The following is a 15,271-nucleotide window of genomic DNA, read 5'->3' on the forward strand; positions in this document are numbered from 1 at the left end:
TGTTGAGTGTGTGTGCACGCGTGCGTTCGCTGGGGCCTTCAGGTTGGGGGGTGGAGAATGAATCCTTTCCTGGTCAGCCTACACTCACCTGGAAATGTGTCAGGATTAGCCATCACCTCTGGTACAGAGCTCTTGGCCAGGCAAATTGCTGTTGGCATCGGAGGAGGCAGGCTGGCAAGAAGGAAGCCTGGGGAAAGGGTGGTGAGCCAGGTCCCCAGCTGCCTGAGTAATGCTGTCCTGGAAGGACCTGGCTTCTGGTCTCAGCCTTCACCCTACCTCCCTGCCAAAGGCTGCTCTCCCCCTGTCCCCAGTCCAGTCCACCACCCTATTGCCTCCGATAGGCGGGGCCTGAGTCAGCCCTGCCCACCCATGCCAGGCCCTGCCTGGAGGGCTCCTCAGCACCTGGGCCATGCCACTCGCAGGCAATCTCACCCACTCAGGCACTCAGTTAGCCATCTGTTTACTGGGCAACTACTATGCGACAGGCATTGTGCAGCCGCTGCTTCCTCTGGATCACATGGTTTGTGGATCACCTGGTTATAGATTGACAAACTGGGGCAAGAACAAAGGACGGGGGCCTGGGAAGTGAATTATATCTGTAAATATAATTTACGGGGTAGGGGACAGCTTGTCCTCTCTGAGAAGATGAAGGCGACACTGTTAATCTTCCCTTCCTGGGTCCAGGGACATTGCAGACGAGAACGCCTGACCTTGGCCCTCACTCTCCAGACTCCTCATACCTGGCGCTGATGCATGGCTGCTTAATGCATCTGCTGCTGGCTGGCACAGTGGCAACTCTTGGCAGCAATACCCTGAGGCAGTTCCCAGACGTGGACACACAGACAGGGGCAGCTGTGTCCTGGTTCTGCAGACACTGGTGAGACAAGGCCCACCTGCTCCTCGTGGTTGGGAAGGCCATTGGCCAGGTGGTGACCAGAGGTCTGTTGCTTCGTGTCTGGGTGTGAGGTGAGTGGTCTGTGGACCAGTGTAGAGAAGGTGTCTGTATTGTGCGCAAGTCACCTACTGAGAAGGGCTTTTTGTTTTGTAAATTAAATATGGATCCAGGGAAGGCTGTCCACTGCTTTGGGGAGTCGTGTGTGTTCTGTGTGCTCATATGTCTTCTCCCAGGAATCATAGGTTGAACTGCCAACAATGAATGTGCAGCCTCCATCTTCCCTCCCCTCCCCATGGAGGACCTGAGCGCATCTCTGAGCAGTGCTACTGGGCCTGGAATGTTGGCATCTAGTATATGCCTGTTGTCCCTTTGCAAATGACATCCTTGCCATCATAGTCCGATGGCACGGGCTAGGACGTCCTGGACAACGTCGGATACAGGTGGTCAGAGTGGACCTCCTGCCCTGTTCTCAGTCTGAGGGAGAAAGGGCTCAGTATTTCACCAGGAAGTGTAATGCTAGCCGTTGGTGTTCAGTTTTTTTACAGATGTCCTCTATCATATAGAGGTTTCCTTCTATCATAGTTTACTTAGCTTGCTGAGAGCTTTTTAAAAATCATACATTGGTTCAATGGGCTTTTAACCCAGGGCAATTATTCTTTTAAAATGTCTCCTTCAAATAAATCTGATCTATTTTTGCAGATCTGTAAATAATTTAATCAAACAGCTTTGTCTCTACTATACAACACTCTGTACGACTTGCTTACTTTGTTATTGTATCTTAAAATGAGGAATGTAAATGAATAAAAAAATTAGTGCCCAAGTCCCGGCTTTTCTTATATTGTAAGTTCCCTCTTTATTGCTACAGGAATCCAACGATTAAATGTGTACCCAACTGACTTCTCTCATTACAGGTTTTTAAATAAAAGGCCTGGTTTAAACTGAAGCCAAAAGACTATTTGCTATTGTGTCACTTGAGAAAGGATTAAGCTTCAAACTTCCTGGTCATGAGGCCATTAAACAAACGCCAAGGATTTAAGTGAGATGAGAACTGGGCCCCTTGGTGAGGGAGATGGGGTGGCAGTGGGTAGGTTGAGCGGCCGTCAGATCTTTGACTCGGGATCTGGAGGGAAAGATCTATTGGTCAGCTTTTCTGACCTCTGGAGGCTTGAGCCCCTTCCCAGTTTCTGGGTCACCAATCCCCCTTACTCCCCTGGTGGGGGCCGAAGACAGACAGCTTGCTAGCAAGGCACCCCAATGTCTGAGTTGAGGCCTATGTCTAAGGTGAACCCCATGTCTGAGGTGATGCCCCATGTCCAAGGTGATGCCCCAAGTCTGAGGTGACCTCCATGTATGAGGTGATACTCCATGTTTGAGGTGACAACCATGTCCAAGGTGATGTCCCATGTCTGAGGAGATACCCACATTTGAGGTGACCCCCACATGTGAGGTGGTATTCCAGATATGGAAGCAACCTCCATATCTGAGGTGAGGTCGCATGTCCAAGGTGACACCCATGTCTGATGTGACTCTTTCTTCAAAGGTCAGAAGGATCTCTCATCAGCTGGTGTGTCATCCAGTTCGTCTTTGGGGATGTAGGCCTGGCCAGGTAGGGTCCAGGTCTCCTGCCCTTTCACCTTCCACTTGATGTGTGTCCCCCAAGGCTGTCATCTCAGCTTGGTTCTGCCAGCATTGCTGCTGGTGCTGAGGGGTAGCCCAGCTGGCAGCCCCCAACCCTGGATGTCCTGGGGCAGTGTCAGGAATTGGGGACCAACACGGCCCCTCCCTGTCAGGGTGTCTGCTCCTTCAGGAGGCTGAGGTGCAAGGATGGGCATGGACCTCAGGTGGCCCCTCGCCTGTGGACGAGTTATGACAGTACATGCTTACTAGGCACACGCATTTCACACGCACTCTCTTATCTAATCCTCACAACTCTGCAAGGCATGTGTGCTGACCCTTTCGCCCCTCGTAAAGGACGTTCTTGATGTCACGGTGCAGTAAGGAATCATGTGGGGCCATGTTTGTTGTGGAGAAGACAACCTTTGTCTGCAGGATGATGTAGTGGCCGCCCTCACTGCACACCCCTGCGGAGCCTGGGAATGAGGCAACCGGCGTCCAAACTGCAAAGTACCTCGTCCCCAGAACATTCTGCCCACCCAAAGTCTCCCTCTGGGACAAGCGTGGCTGGCCAAGTACTCCCTGCTTCTTCCTAACTCTCCTTCAAATTCACAAAGGCTCACAGGTGGGGATGGTGGGGGTGCAAGTCCCTCTCGTGGGCCGCCACCCACCATTCTGCCTGCAGCCACACCAGCGGCTCACTGCGCCTCTCCTGGGATGACAGGGTCCCTCCCGCACATTCTGCCTGAGTCGCTGCCTCCAGTAAGACTCTGCCCTGTGCTTCACTGCGTGTTACCTGCTGTGTTTGTCCTTCACCAGGTTCTCCTTGGAGCCCAATGTGGAAAAAAAAATGCCACTTGTCCCCAGACCAAAGCTTTTTGGAAACCACAAAGGGGTTAGACTGGACCTCTGTTAGGGTGGGAGGTGGGGATGCCTGGCTGAGTTGCAAAGGCAGGAGCCCAGGTCACTGTGGACCTCGGTAGCTTTGGGGTCCGTGGTGGGCCCATTGTGAAAGACACCTAGGGAGAGAAGGCCACTGTGTGCCCACCCCCCTGCTCCTCCTCCACAGATTGTGTCCTAAGAGGGAGGAGGAAGGGAAAATGGGAGACCCCACCCCTCGGCACTAGGAAGCTGCTGCAGCCCCAGGTTGCAGGAAGGAGCCTACGTAGAGGGGGGAGCGTGCGGGTGCTCAAGGAGAGATGGGCCCCCTGGCATTGCTGCCACCAGTACCCCATACTCTCCGAAAGCCTGGATGGTTTGTCTGCACACTGAGGCAACATCGGCGTTACTGAGCAGAACAAATGGCCGATGGTGGGGGCCAATCCGGGACCCCTGCCACCAGATCAACTGTCTGGACCAACTGGCATTTCTGCTTAAGTCTTGGAATGGGTGCTCTGGGAACTCGGCATATGTATGAACCAGGACACCCCACCGAGGCTACGGGCACCCTGAGAAAACTTGTGGGAACCCAGAGACCCCTGACAATGTGCTCTGGGCTCCAAAGGTGCTGCAAGATTTAAAGTAGGCGTAGCCTCCAAGGTGGCGGTGTCCTTGGCTTTGCTCTTCCAGGCCAGGGGCACTGCTGAGACAGGAAAGAGGAGCAAAGAGAGGGCAGAACCTGCCCCCCTCGCAAACTGTGTGGCTGTGACTTGGGAACAAAAGGCATCGGGAAAGAAAATGACGATCTGCCCTGCCCTAAGCGTGAAGGCTGGTAGACCAAGAAGAACGACAGGGCCGGTGGCAACAGTAGGTCAGGGACTGTTGTGTGTGAAGTGTATGGGGGGTGGGGAGTTGGTGAAGCAAGACCGCTTGGAACTGGGAGGAGGGGACAAGCAGAGGGCTGGGCCCAGGGCTCCCTGGGAGACGAGAGCTTGTCACTCTCACCTCTGCGGTCCACCCTGCCCAGCTTCTTGTCCCTCTGAATGACTTGGGAGACGAAGCTGGGGAGCTAGCGTGCCACATTCTGACAATACAGAAACGGGAACTCCCGAAGGGAACTCTGGGGTATAGGGTCCACCCTGGGAGACTAGTCTGGGTCTAGCCTTCCCCACACCATTTGAAGCCTTGAGCCAGCAGAACGAGGCCCTGTCCCCTCTACTCTGTCCTGGGGTCACAGGCTGTGTGCTCCAGTGCATGTGTGCCAGCAATAGGAGGGAGACCTTGGAGCCCTGGTGGCTATCACTGACAGCCCGAGAAGGGCCACTGTCATAAATGCTGTTGGGTTTCTTCCCATGTCCCCTCCATGGGCACCGCAGAGCTGGCTTTGTACTTAACCAGGGGGCAGGAGGCAGCCAGCTGGCCAGGTCCTTGCCCTTTGCCCTCTGGGGGCAAAACTCCAAAGCCTCGTTTTTCACTCAGCCCATCCGGAGAAGGCTCGTGGGGCTGAGTATGCAAATCTGCTGAGTGTCTGCTTGGTCTCCCATGGTTCGTCGGGAAGCAGTGGCTCAGGTGGAAAGGCCTCAGCTTGTGTTTCTTCCCCTTTGCTTCACTCTCGCTGCCCCGGGAACGTCCTGAGAACACAGTTCTCAAACCTGTCCTCAGGCTGTGTTTCTAGGGAACATAAGCGGAGACCCAGATGCTGAAAATGGCGCTAGAAAGTGGACCCCCAGGGTTCATTTTGGAATTAAACTGCCCACCTGTCTCAAAGCCATAGGGGCCCCATTCCGGGTGGTAAGTGGGCCTGTAATAACTGGGGTTCATCCACGGCCTGTTTTCAGATGGCCCTTGAGCTAAGAATGGTGTTCACATTTTTTAAAGGGGAAGGGGAGGGGAAAAAGAAAGCCACAGAATCTGCTACAGAGATCACACGGGCCCACAAAGCCTGAATTATTTATTATCGGGACCTTTACAGAAAGAGCTTGCTGACCCCCCGATATCACCCATCGTGCATGGCACCTGTGCTGAGTTATGAGGGGCGCGGGTAGAGAGCAAGGCCTGGGAGATGAGGCCGATGGAGATGCTGCTTCAGTGGGGAAGACGGTGATGGCACTGATGGTGGGGAAGGGTGGCTTCTTGTTACTGCTGGAGACCTTGAAAGAAGAGAATGAGAGGCTTAGGACAGTACCGCCAACCTCAAACACTTTGCAAGCCTGAGGACCTCGGAGGCAGCTCCTCGGATTCACCGCTGTGGACACTGGGCAAACTGTCAGAAATCAGTCCTGCTCTCTGACGAGAAGACTCTCAGAGCTACGAAGGAGACCAAAGTCACGGCCTTGACAGGTCCCTGTGACAAGGTCAGGGGTCAGATAGGGAATGATCCTGGGCTGTGGGTGTGGGCAACCGGGCCCCTGAGCTGAGAGTTTCAAAGCCCCAAGTTCTCAGGGGCCTCCTGGTTGACAGAAGCAATCACTGGCCCCGTGCCAGAGAACAGATTGTCCTTCCCAGATGCCTCACCAGGAGCAGGTGTCTGCCGAAAGGACGCTTGTCCTCCTCTAGACCTGCTCTCAGCACCCCTCTTTGATTCCAGGCCAGGAATGAGGGTCAGGTCTTGGCAGAGGTGGAGCAGAGTGTAAGCGCTGCTCTGGAAAGAAGCAGCCTGCACGGCAGAGGAAGTACACACCTGGCTCATATGGATCAGCAGACCTGAGGCACGCACATGACAGTGGGCCTGCAGACTGCTGCAGGGGCGACGGCAAGGCTGGCTTGCCGGCTAGAGAAGTGACGGTAATGGGGCACGCGTCTGTGGTTTAGAACTCAGTGTTTTGGCAAGGACACAAGGAATTGGCTCTTCGTTTCTGGGGACGACTCCAGAGGATGCTACTAAAAGTGTGACAACTGGCTCCCTGAAGTAGAAACAAAATGCGCAGCCTTTGCCAATTGCTGGGGTGTAAATATGCCCACCACGAACAAGTGTAAGCCACCAACCTGACTCTCTTACGAAAGTGGCAATACCAAGACCAAATGTGTGAAGAGAAGAGGCCCACCCCTCCACACCCTGGGCTCAGTCCCCCACGGCCAGTGTAAGTATCTCTCTAGACCAGAGGTGTCCGAACTGCGGCCCGCGGGCCAACTGCGGCCCGTAATCCATTGTTAATTGGCCCACAGCAAATTCCAAAAATATATTTAGTTTACTTAAATAAACCAGGTGAGGCAATACGTACTTCACCTCGAGTGAGTGGCCCTGCTGTTTGTGTATTTTAGCGCATATGGCCCTTGGTAAAAAACGTTGAAAAAAGTTTGGACACCCCTGCTCTAGACAGTAGGGTCTGGATCTCCTCAGTTACAGGGAGAAATGGGTTTCCCAAAGTTTAACACCCAAAAGAGAAGGTGACTTTTCCAAAGTCTTTATTTAGGAGATTTTAAAAGGGACCGTTGTTACCAAATAATCTCATTAAAGTTCATTGTAAAGTTATGCTTCCAGGTTATTGAGACCGCTGGCTTCTTGTAGGAAGGGATTGCTATACGTTGGTTCTGGTTGGATCTGTAATAGTGGCTCTTGTGGGTCGTGGCAGGGATGGACCAGTCCTCAGTCAAGGCACTCCCATCTTCGTGGCCGTAAAAGCTACTGTCAGCTAAAAGGAGGCTGCTCACGTTTCTGTCCCCTGGGTGAGGGCCCCGGTTATGGCAGTGTCACTCTCACAAGTATTGGGGTAAGCCATTAGGGCTCCAGTGAAGGAGAGATGGCTTCCAGGCATCCCTGTTGTCTCCTCTGGGAAGGACCCGGGCCCTCTGTGTCCCTTCCTCCTGGCCCCGCCTCTCACCGGCTGAATCTGGAGAGCCACAGTCTGGGCAGCCACAGTCTGGGCTGAGCTCAGTGTTCCGGCTCCAAACCAATTCCAGCCTTTAGAGTTAAAGGCCAGGAAGAGATAAGCAGAAGTCTCCGTGTCCCTGACAGATTGTGCCACAGTGGTGGGGACAGTAAGCTTCTCAGCCACAGACAGATGAGCTGTGTCCTGCTTTTGATGTCCAATACTGCCCCGAGAGACCCAGACCTGCAATTTATTTAAAAAAAAAAAAAGGACTTACCTTATAGATGAGGTGCATAAATTAATAGTTTTTAGGGGACTGTGTTTGTATGAATGTGTACCTAGAAAAACAACTAAAAGGAATGTCAAAACTTTTACAGCAATTTTTCTCTGGATTGTGGAATATGGGTGTATTGCCTTCTTTATATTTTTCAGTTCCTTCAGATATCCTATAATAAGTATAAATTCTATATAACCTGCATTTGTGTATTATCATAAACATTTTTTATACGCAGAAAACAGTTTCAAATGTTATAACCTAAGTTCAAAGTAAAAGATTAATTTGGAATATGATGTTTAGCATCAGTTTAAAATGGCTTGCTTTGTGACCCGGGCTCTCTTAACAGAGATGGAGACTCAGGGCAGCAAAAGTCAAAAGCACTGAATTCTTCATATTGTGAAGTTCTTATTTTTTAGTTGATTTGACTTTTCATTTTCCAGGTTTTGTCTTCAATAATTAGATGAACATGAGTTTCACGTTACTTTGCACAACCACTGCTGGAGATTTACCAAGTGTATATGTATCGTCCAAACCTTTGCAGAAATTATAAACAGTTAGTCTACAGAGCAAAAGTAAGATGATAAAACAATAAGCAAACCCCAGAAAACCAGGTGGCAGATGCGGACCAGGCAGACCGTGAGGCAACGAAGAGCTGAAATGGGAGCTGTGAGCTCGCAGGTGGGGACATAGTTGCTATTTGGGGGCTAGGAGTCACGCCGGACACAAACGCTACACAGAGGTCAAAAATATAATGCAGCCGTGGATACATACCTGTGAAACCAAGAGACAGAAGGCCTACCAACAGTGCTGGAAGATCAAGCAGAATTTGTGCGTTTTGGGTAGGTATCTTACACATACAGCCGTGTAAAGCGTACACGCCAGCGGAAGATGCTGGGAAGGCGAACAGACTAGGAATATACTTCTGCCCAGACGGGTGGAGTGAAAGACTCCCTCACCTGTCTTCCAGGCTCTTGCGTGGTCTTGTTTTGTTTGCACAAATAATCCAGGTTACCAGGTTGCTAATCCCAGGGCCCTCCTGCATTCTTAGGAATTCTTCTAAGGATGTATGCTTACAGGCCGTGTACGTCTCATGAGTGGGATTTCAGGCAGCTGAGGTGGGGCTCTGGCATGAGGCTCTTCTGGAAAAGCCAGGGCAGTGTGGGTGTGTGGGTGGGCTCACCCCCTCCCAGCCTCCTGCTCATAGCTCTGAACCCCCGCTACCCCGTGAGACTTTAGTGTGTCTCTGGGTCACTTTGCAGCCCCTTCCTCCTCTGGCACCCCACAGGCGCTCGGGTTTGAACGTGGGGCTGCCCTGCTCATTCTCTTCCATCAGTGAAGATTAGGCGTGGCCCATGTGTCATCAGGGTGAAGACACTGAGCCCCGAAATAGCGATGTCAGTCAGGACTGGGTGAGTGTCCCGGCAATTGAGTGATGCTGAAAGTCTGCACTTGTCCCCAGCTCTCACTTTCTGCCTGTGCCTGAGGCGGGGACGCTGTACACCCGTGCCTCCCACTCTGGTCCCAGCTTCCATTCTTGCCCTCCTCTCTGCCTTCACTACTCAGGACTCCAGAATTCTTCTAAGTCTCAGAACTCCTCAGCCAACTGCCTCTTTAGGCAACTTTGGATGGCATCCACACCTGGGATCATGGAGGCTTTTTTATTCTTAGGGACTAAATTCTGATCACCTTGGGCTCTCGGTTTTGGAGGGTTCTCCAAATCCTTTTGGAATGCACTCAAAATAAAGTGAGCAAAGGCTGAGTAAGCACCTCATTCTATTGAAGGTGTTTTTGTGTTTCTTGCCTCTTTTATCCCCCATTTCTCCTCCCTCCCTCTCCATATTCAGGTCATCAAGATTTCAGGCCACATTCATGTAACTGCAGAGCTGAACTGTCATCTAAGCCACTCTTGGCTGGCCAATAGAGCAGCGCACTGCAATTTGCAAGTAGAGCTTCCAGAGCTGGGAATTGCCCCACCCAGGTCTTTGGAGGGTGCAGAGGCCAAGGCCTTATGGCACCTGGTGGCTCTGGGCCTCTGGCTGCATGGTCGTGTGTGTGTGTGTGTGTGTGTGTGTGTGTGTGTTGTGTACCTATCACCAGGGACCAGCATCTTTCACCAGCATCAAAAGACTGACCCATTTTCGGTAACCACCTTCTCGCAGCCGATGAAGCCTTTGTTCATTTTGTATAGAGACCTGAAACGCGTCTGCATTGACTGGGGCTGTGTTTACAAGAAGTGCTGGGGAGGACGGAAGCCGGGGGAAGCAAGCTCGACCATGGCTCTCAATTGAAATCTCACCTTTCTTTCCGGAAAATTTCCACGACTCTGGTTCCCTTTTTCTCAGTTATAATTTAAACCTCACTTCAGACACAGTCAACAGTGGACAATGGGAATACCCGGTTGGTAACTGGCATTCAGAGCCGGCTGTGAAAGCCTCTGGGTGGGTGCTGTGCAGGCCCCTGGCTCAGTGCTTGTGCGTGGCTGAGCCCCGCATTGGCAAGACAGCTCCCAGGCAAGGCAAGCCAAGTGCACTCAGCCTGTGCTGCGAGCCTACTGAAGCCCAGCAACTTGAACTGTGTTCGGTTTGTTTGTAAAATTTCATTGCATTTACAGTAAAAAATGTTGCTTCAACTCTTAAAATATCCCATGTTCCTCCTGCACACGGACCCCCAGTCTCAGGGAGGGGCCTGGCCCCATTTAACAGCTCTGTTGAACGGTGCAACCCGCTTCCTTCCAGATGCTGCTGGCACTGTGCCGAGTATTACCTGTCCTAAATTTACAGCAATTGTTGGGCATAATATAAAATCCATCTAGTGGACTGAACAAAGTGAATGGACAAGACTAATGGCTACCCTGTCGGCCAAATATGGTCTTTCTGAAGAAACATACCATGCCTGGACTTCGGTCTCAGTAAGGACCCAGAAAGGGGTGTGGTCTCCCTCTGTTGGGAAATGTTCGTCAGCCGAGAGCCAGTACCTTGCCGCGGTGCTGAGAGCACAGACCTGGCCTGACCCAACCCCAGCTCTGCCATCGAGCAGCCCCGACGTACTGGAAAAGTTCTTGAGCCTCAGGGTTAACAGCAGCACCTACCCCGGGGGTTGTTTTTTAAAAATTTAAAAAATGTTTAAATTGGGGTGAAATACACACAGCACGAAATTTACGATCTCAGCCATTGTCAGGCGTACATTGCAGTCCGAGTATGTGACACACGCACGTGGCTGTGCAACAACCTCCAGACTCTCTTCGTCTTGCAAAACTGAACACTTGTGCCCAGTAAACCACCCCCACCCCCTCCCTCAGCCTCTGTCCGTATGAATCTGCTGCTCTAGTTCCCTCACAGAGGTGGAATCCGACGGTGTTTGTCCTCCTGTGACTGGCTTGTTTCCCCCAGCACGGTGTCCGGAGGGTCTCCATGTTGGAGCAGGTGTCAGACTCCCTCCTTTCTAAGGCTGACGGGCCTCCCCTGTGCGGACGGACCACACTCGTTTATCTGTTCAGCCCTCAGTGAACAGCTGTTGTGAATGCTACTGCTCTGAGCTCGTGTCCGGAAAGACTGTTCTTGTTCTTTGGGGTAAATACCCAGAAGTGGGGTCGCTGGCGCACATGGTCGTTCTATTTTCAATTTTTTGAGGAACCGCCATGCTGTTTTCCACAACAGCTGCTCCGTTTTACATTTTCATCAGCAATGCACATGGGTTTCAGTTTCTCCACATCTTCCCAACAATTTGTTATTTGCTAAGCTTTTTTATTTTGTTTTTTGGACAGTAGCCATCCTAATGAGTATGAAGTGGTATCTGATTGTGGTTTTGATTTGCATTTCCCTAACGATTAATGAATTGAGAATCTGCTCGTTGGTTATTTGCATATCTTCTTTGGAGAAATGTCTGCCAGTCCTCTGTCCATTTTTAAATCGAATTGGTGTTTTTGATGTTGCTGAGTTGTCTCGGAGGTTGTTTTGAGGATTTAATGAGAAAATACATAAAATGTGCTTAGCACGGTATTTCAAACACAGCCAGCACTTGACTCATGTCAGTTGCTATGTTTAGTGAGGCATGAAACAGTCACGCTTCAAACACTGCTTAATGGAGAATGGAGGAAAGAAGTTTCCAGCAGGCTCTCCTTCCTCACCACAACTCGGAGCAGCCTCCCAGGCCTCGTATCTGTCCCTCCATCTCACTGTCATCCTTCAGTCTCACGCCTGTCACGTCACAGCCATAACCTCAGACTAGACAGCTGTACCTGCCCCAGGAGTCTTGGCTCGGCCCCCTCCTGCCACACAGCTGCCACTCTGCATCTGGGGGCAGTGGGTCCCAACGTCACGTCTGCCCTCCCTGAGCCATACAAAATGGGAACTTCAGGAAACGTGATTGAACTTTTTACATAACCTTTTAAATAAACGGTAAAGTTGGCAACATGAATTATAAAACCCAAGCCACTGTCCTGCACAGCACATACGGCATACGTTTTTTTCAGTAAGATAAAAAACAAAAACAAACCAAAGGATGCCCAGGGGTTGCATCTCAGGAGAGAACTCCAACTCCCACTCTGGTTGGTCCCAGTCACCCACCCACTCAGCCCCTTTCACAGGCCACACCATGGGGATCACATTGGTGGTCATACCCTGATGTGCCTCGCCCCCTCCCCTCCCCAGCCCCACAAGCCTGCACCCCTGGCCTGCACTGCCTCTTCCCAGCCACCCCACGCCTTTTCCTTTCCCTTTGCCCATCGGGTTTTCTCTGATTCCCGCAAACAAGCCTGTTTACTGCCTTCTGAACAAGCTGTGGTATTCCCTTCCTTCTGATGCATTTGCCTTCAAATCCAATCAACATTGTGCAAACAAAAATAACACAGGCCAGAGACACAGGAAAATAACATTTATGTCGACTCTCAGTGTTCACTATAATGCAAACAAAAAGCTGCTACTGAGAAAAGCAAGAGCAAATATTGCTGACCACTGCTTGAGCAGCTGCCATCCTTGGGCATGCTCTATCTCCACAATCGATCGGGGACCAGAGATCAGAGGTGGCCATGCTGGCCTGGTCAGTGCTGGGGTGACATTCCTCACCCCACCACCCCCCACCTCCCAGTGCCACTGCCCTGCCTCCTGCTGCCTGCCTGATTTTCTCCCGGGCTTTCTTATCCTTGCTGGAGATCGACTTACTTTTTGGTTTTGTGCAGTGTTATTACAAAATCCTAGCTCACACGGCTTCAAGTGGCTTTCTCATTTGTGCTGTTTGGCCGGGTTTTCTCTTTGGGGTACAGTGTTGGTACAGCTCAGGATTCAAAGGAACCCCCACCCGGGGGCTCTGGGCTGTGCATGGCCTTGCAGGGGCCTCCTGAGTCAGGGCGGGGGCCTGGGCCCTTATACCTGAGCAGCTGGCAGTCATTGAGGCTCGCAGCCTCGTTGTGGGGGGCAGGGATGGCGGGAGCACCCCCACTGGGCTCCCATCCCACCTCACTGCTGGGGAAGTTTTCAAGGTTGTATCAGCTCAGTTCTCCCTTTTACACTCCTCCTGGGGTTTTTGGTTCAGTTGGCCAGTGGGTGACTCAGCTCCAACAATCTCAGGTTAGATGCTGCTTCCTCAGACGGCTCCTGAGAGCAACTCTCTTAGGTGGGGGTCCCTGGAAAACTGGATTTGTACCCCCATCTCAATGAGTCCTCCCACGGGGGCTGCGATGGGGAGCAGGGGCGAGGTAGGCATCTTTGTTAAGTGTCCCCAGAGAGGAGCTTCCAGTGAGCTGACAAGGACCAATACTCCTTGTGGAGAGGGCCTTGGTCCCCACGGGCGGCTGGGTGGCGGCCCACAGCAGACACTCAGTGGTTAAGCCTTCCTCCTTCATGCTCATTCAGCCAATATTCTGTGTGGGCCCCGAGTTGACAGTGGAGTTGGCTCCTGCCTTTTGGAGCCTGTTCCAGTGGGGACGAGGCATTGTATTAGGTTGGTGCAAAAGTAACTGTGGTATTTGCAATTAGTTTTAACCTTTTAAACCGCAATTACTTTTGCACCAACCTCATATGAGCAGTTACACAATTCTCACCTAAGCGTGTCTGGAGGAAGCCTGATGTGGACCCAGGGGGCACCTGACAGACAGAGGTGAGGGGAGGCCGCTGGGTGTAGAATATAGGGTTGCAGGGGTGGCAGGTGCCGATAGTTTTAGGGGGGGACTCAGTTTTTTTAAAATTTTCTTTTATTTTCAATTATAGCTGACATACAATATTTATTAGCTTCAAGTGTACAGCATAGTGATTCATATACATAGTGATTTATGACATTTATATACTTTAGAAAGTGATCCCCCATAAATCTAGTACCCACCTGACTCCATACATAGTTATTACAATATTATTGACTATATTCCCCACGACTATTTTGAAACTGCCAATTGTACTTCTAATCCCTTCCCCTTTTTCACCCAGCCCCCCCGACCTAACCTCCCACCTGGCAGAACTCAGGTTTTACGTAATTCAAGTGGAGGCTCTTCAGCAGCTCCCTGAGGCCTGGCTGGTATGCTGGCAGCTGGTAAGGGGCACACTCGGGGCAGGGCTGGGCACAGGGAGGTGGGAGGGCTGCACCTGCCCAGGTGGGCATCTGCCCGTCTGCCTGCCTGCCAACACCTGCTCTGGCAGAAAGCTCCAGGTCCACACATGTGTCTTGTCTCATTCACTTTCGGAAAGGGCACGTAGTGACCGCCTTTGGACACCAGCTAACCCGACTGGAAAGGGCTTGCTTGGGACTCCCACCGTGGATGGTTTTTGCCCTGTATTTGAGAAGCAGCCCCCTGTGCAAACAGGATGAAAGCCGTGGATGCTCACTCCGGGAAAATACCCTTAAACAAGCCTTCTGTCTGTGTTCTCAGGGGCCTAAGGGCCCGCCCTCAGATAGGGGAGACCCTGGGTTAAGGGGATGCTGCTGGAATCGGGCTTCGGCAGTGAGCACATGGGGAGGTGCTCTGAGGACTTGCCGTGAGCGATGGTTCTTGGAAGAGATGTTCACGCTGATTGAGTTCAGATCTTTCACTTTCCTGGCCAGATGGCTGAAGATTGTAAAGGCCAGAATTGACCAAAGTCACACAGCTAATTACAGGTAAAGGCCGCACTTGGTAACAGCTACCCTGCTGCCAATTCAGGGAGCTTGTCTCAGTGCCAGGTAAATAAATGTCAGTCTCGTTGACGATCCTGTTAGAGGCTCTTATGTATAAATGGGCACAGTGGGCACCTGGGAAATGGTCTCCCAGCAGGGCATCCACGCTGTAGTTTTCCCTAAGAGGCTCTCCTCTCACAACTTCACTTTTGCTTCTGATTTAAAAATTATTATTTACTGAGAAATAAATATAAGATACAATGAGGTAGAAAGAAGCAGAAGAAATGTCCCATAATCCCAGAGTCCAGATAGTCTCTGAAATGTTGAAACTGCTGGACTTGTTTACACTCACACACACACACACACACACACACATTTAATATCACCGAGATTATATTGTCTACATGACGTTAGAGTTTGATTTTTTAAATTTAAAATTGTGATATAAGCAAACCATATTAAGAGCTCTTTGGAAAGAGCAGTTTTAACAAAGGCATAATCCATTCGACATTCAGCAAATAGCTACTGAGCACCTATTTGTACCCAGGTACAAGGGGTTCAGGGGTGAGCAGATCCACCAGGCCTCTCTACTCAAGGAACTCACTTTCTGGGGATGAGTGGAGGGGGAGAGGAGACCGAAAACAAAAGGTAGACATGAATAGACAATTACTTTGAAGGAAATAAAGAGATCAGGCTGGAGAGTTCAGATGTGGTCTG

Source organism: Rhinolophus sinicus, linkage group LG01 (assembly GCF_036562045.2).
Source record: "Rhinolophus sinicus isolate RSC01 linkage group LG01, ASM3656204v1, whole genome shotgun sequence".
Lineage (NCBI taxonomy): Eukaryota > Metazoa > Chordata > Mammalia > Chiroptera > Rhinolophidae > Rhinolophus > Rhinolophus sinicus.